Source organism: Phyllostomus discolor, chromosome 3 (assembly GCF_004126475.2).
Source record: "Phyllostomus discolor isolate MPI-MPIP mPhyDis1 chromosome 3, mPhyDis1.pri.v3, whole genome shotgun sequence".
Taxonomy (NCBI): Eukaryota; Metazoa; Chordata; class Mammalia; order Chiroptera; family Phyllostomidae; genus Phyllostomus; species Phyllostomus discolor.
The window spans coordinates 181932953-181937676 of NC_040905.2; the positions used below are offsets into that span (position 1 = coordinate 181932953).

Sequence of the window (4724 nt, forward strand, 5' to 3'; positions counted from 1 at the left end):
ATGCAACTACCATACAGTACACATGCTCACTCAGTGGCATCTGCCACCCCCACTGACTAGTACAGTGAAGTCAGCAGTGTTCACACATGTGCATTCCAAGCCACTCTCCCTGGCTGCCAGGTTACATCCATGTTGTCAAACCATTCTCATTATATTAATGATGGCTGGGCTTTTTCAGGACAGAATATGTATTTATATATTTAAATGGAGAATGATTTATGAATTTACATGTTATCCTTGTGCAGGGGCCATGCTAGTCTCTCTGTATCATTCCAGTTTTAGTATACGTGCTGCCCAAGAGGGCGCAAAATATGTATTTTTGTACTATAAATTTATTTTATTTGCCCCTTCACATTATGGCATTTTATGGTCTAATATTATGGAACGGTGATGTAGTTTGGTTATATTGTCTATGAATGCTAAAGGTGGTGTTGAAAAGTATTTATTATAAGGGGCACTGGGTTACATAAATTTGAGAACTATAAAGTGGTTCCTAATGTCAGTACACTAAGTGCTCAATGAATGGTACCTATTGTTATTAAGGCTGCTATCACCCTTCATCACCTCTAGGCACAATTTAGTTGAAGACTCTGGAAACAGTGAGTGAACCATGAGATGGGAGGGGGCGTAGCCTAGGGCCGGTTGCCCGGGGGAGGTGGTGCTGAGTGCCCCGAGCCAGGCTTCGGAGAACCCAGGGCTCTGACACCGAAGTTCCTCCCCCGGAACGGGATGTCCTCAGAGGAAGAAACTTTCTCTGGAGCCCTGGAAGCCCCCCGCCCAGGCCCCGTAACCCCCTTGCTAGGTACACTCGCGTGGATTCCAGACAGCACACCAACAGCCAGGGATTTCCCCCAAAGAGGGGAGGGCTGGGCCAGACATGGCTCCAGGCTGCAAGCCAGACACGCCCCGCGGAGCCCACGTCAGCGGGTAGGCCGGAAGGGAGGGGTGGGGTTGATCTAAAAGCTTGGGCGGTTCTCTCTCAGGGGAAGGGAGGAGTTGAGATGAGGGAGGGGAAGGAGGGAGGAGGAAGGCCAGCGGGAATTGAACTCTCAGAAGTCTGACTCAGGGCAGTCAGGAAATGTAGGGAGGGGGAACCGAATACTGAGTTACCTCCCTGCGGGAAACTTGGCATTCAAACAAGGAACAGACTGATAAAGAGGGGAAGAGGGTGCGTGGCACTGCTTGAAAGAAGGTGGAGATTAAACAAAGAAGATATATGCATGATCCACGGATATGAACAATAGTGTGGGCATTGACAGTGGAAAGGGGGAAAATTGGGACAACTGTAATAGCATAAACAATTTTTTAAAAAGAACGAAAGACATTCGGCATTCAAGACCCTTGCCTACACCTTCATTCTCGCTTCAGGCCATTCCCTGCTATGCACGGGATCCTCCCACTTACATCCCTTCATAAATCGGGCTAATGCGGGCCTGTGTGTTTTGGGGTAGACGATTAATTCTCTGCCTGAATTGACTTTCCCTGGCTCATCTGGCTGCAGGCTTCCATGAAAACATCGCTTTCTTTTGAGGCATTCTCCAATTGAGACGTAATTTCTCTGGTCTATATGCTAAAAATCTATAGGTGTTTCAGGTAGACTAAAATGGTCATTTAACAATTTAGTACCATATTGTCAAATGTTAGTGTGCATCAGAACCCCCCGGAAAGCTTGTTAAAACGTGAATTGCCCTAGTCAGTGTGGCTCAGTTGGTTGGAGTGTTGACCTGTACACCAAAAAGTCACAGGTTTGATTCCTGGTCAGGGCACATACCCAGGTTATGGGTTCAGTCCCTGGTTGCGGCACATACGGGAGGCAACTAGTCAATGTTTCTCTGTCACATCGATGTTTCTCTCTCTCTCTTTGCCCCTCTCTAAAAGCAATGAAGAAATGTCCTTGGGTGAGGATAAAAAAATTTCTTTTAAACCCTTCAATTGCTGGGCTCCATTCTAATTCTGATTCTAATTCTGGTCAGGAGTATGGTCAAGAACATTCACTCCCGCCCTGGCTGGTGTGGCTCAGTGGACTGAGCACTGGTCTATGAACAGAAAGGTTGCAGGTTTGATGTCCAGTTGGAGCACATGTCTGGGTTGTGGGGCAGGTTCCCCAGTTGGGGGTTGGTGAGAGGCAACCAATCAATGTATCTCTTGCACATTGCTGTTTCTCTCCTTCTCTTCCCCATTCTCTAAAAATAAATAAATGAAGTGTTTTTTTTTAAAGAATTTTCACTGTCAACAAGTTGCCAGGTGTTCTTGATGCTACTGGTCCAAGTATCACACTTTGAGTGCCACTGGTTTAGTGCAAAAAACTACCATTCCTAGGTGTTCAGTGCTTATTTGTTAATTCATTCAATGAGTGTCCGCTGCATACCAGACATGGGTAAGTGTTGAGTTTGCAATATAAGCAAAGCAGGCATAGTGTGGTAGGCAGTAAGACAGGTATGAGGAGAACAAGAATGATGGGCCAGGTACAGAAGGTCACCAGGGCAGAAAGCCCAGGGTACCTAGCAACAGGCAGAACTGGGAAAGCAAGGACCTGGGCCCCAGGGTGACCTTTCCTCCCCTAGCATAAGCTGGTCATGTGGCTTAAACCCCTGACCTTTCACATTGCTGGTCATGTGGCTTGGACCCTCCCCTGAACTTGTCTTCTCTGTCAAATCGCTAGTCATGTGGTTTTAGACCCCCTTAGAGGAGGAAAAGGGGCTGGAGAATAGCCTCATGTAACTCCCACATAAGCCCTTGCATGACCACTCTCAAGCAGTCGGCCCTCAGAACAATGAAGTTCTGACCTGCATCAGATGATTTTAAGAACAAAGCCTCTGGTCTACTGACCACAGAGGCAGAGTTTTTGTCAAACGAGATGACATTTAGACCTCAGTTGTATTTCAGCTCCAAGCCCAGAAAAGCAGCAAAATCAGAGTGAGCAAACCATGGCTGGCTTCAGGAACAGATGCAAAAACTAATGACCCTCTCCCCTAGCACCAACCAATCAGTAGAAACAACCCTGAAAGGACACACTTGGAAAGCTGATGAATATTCTATTGAGATCCTTCCCCCTCCCCCCAGACCTTCTGGAGCATTTCTTCCCCCTTTCTCAGGTGTATATCTCTGCTCTCTTTCGCCTAAGCTCCATGGGTCCGACCAAGACTTGCAACCACGGAAGCCGTGGGCGGCTCTTGGGCTAACCCCCTGAATCTGTCTCCAAGGCCCCCTTTTTTCTGACTTTTCAGCAAGCTAATGCAGCACTGCCTTGGCTCACTTCTGTCACTATGACTTACTTCTCAGTGAGTCCACATCCCTGCATGGCTTGCTTCTTTCCTGTACCATTTCTAGACAGCCAAAGCAGAGGACTGCCTAAGCTCTCTCCTGTTGCTTCTTCTGCCCTAAGCCCTTGGTTTGTTTCACTGTCCCCAGCTTTACTGAATCTACTCTCAAAATCACCCGGACTCATGTTATGAAATCTTTCCTTCGCAAAGTCAAGAACCCGCCCACTGCAGGCCAGCTCGAGGCAGATCCATTCCGGCCCAGTCCCTTTTCAATGACAATAGGACCTGCCCTCATGGAGCTTCCAGTCAACCGGGATAGACAAATACTAAGCAAAGAAACATACTATTAAGTATAAAATAACAAATTGTGACAAATACTCTAAAGGAAAAGAAAAACAATGATAACAACCTATTTCAGATTGGGCAGTCAGGTGAAGCCTTTGGATAGAAGGGGCCATTTATACAGAAATATTTTATTTTATTTTATTTTTTAGGGTTTTTAAAATTTATTTATTTTTAGAGAAGGGGGAAGGGAGGCAAAAAGAGAGGGAGAGAAACATCAATGTGTGAGCTACATCGATCTGTTGCCTCTCTCATGCCCCTAACTGGGGACCTGGCCCACAACCCAGGCATGTGCCCTGACTGGGAATTAAACCAGTGACCCTTCAGTTCACAGACTGGCACACAATCTGCTGAGCCAGGGCTTTAGAAAAAATTAAGTATATTTTATTGATTATGCTATTACAATTGTCCCATTCTTCTTTCCTTACCTTTATCTCCCTCCACCCGGTACTCCTATTCCCTCCAGCATTCCCCCACCCTTGGTTCATGTCCATGGGTTGTACCTATAAGTTCTTTGGCTTCTCCATTTCCTGTACTATTTTTAACCTCCTCCTGTCTATTTTGTACTTACCAATTATGCTTCTTATTCCCTGTACCTTTCCCCCCATTCTCCCACCTCTCCTTCCCAGCTGATAACCCTCCATGAGATCTCCATTTCTGTGATTCTATTCTTGTTCTAGTGTTCTAGTTGTTTACTTAGTTTGTTTTTGGTTTTGGTTTTGTTTTTGGGGGGTTCGGTTGTTGATACTTGTGAACTTGTTGTCATTTTACTGTTCATAGTTTTTTTTTTAAGATTTTATGTATTTCTTTTTAGACACAGGGGAAGGGAAGGAGAAAAAGAGGGAGAGAAACGTCAATGTGTGGTTGCCTCTAGCATACCACCCACGGGGGACCTAGCCCACAACCCAGGCATGTGCCCTGACTGGGAAGCAAACCAGCTAGACTTTGGTTCACAGGCCCATGTTACCGTCCACCATTCATTTGATCCTCTTCTTTTTCTCGGATAAGTTCCTTTAACATTTTATATAATAAGGGTTTGGTGATAATGAACTAACTCTTTTAACTTGACCTTATCTGGGAAGCACTTTATCTGCCCTTCCATTGTAAATGATAGCTTTG

General features: G+C 45.8%; 1 non-coding gene across 1 annotated transcript; it reads right to left on the bottom strand.

Moving 5' to 3' along the window:
- Positions 1-200: 200 nt before the first annotated feature.
- On the bottom strand, positions 201-304 carry LOC114513977. The gene has a single exon (XR_003685893.1). It is a non-coding gene; the product is annotated as a U6 spliceosomal RNA (small nuclear RNA).
- Positions 305-4724: the final 4420 nt, after the last annotated feature.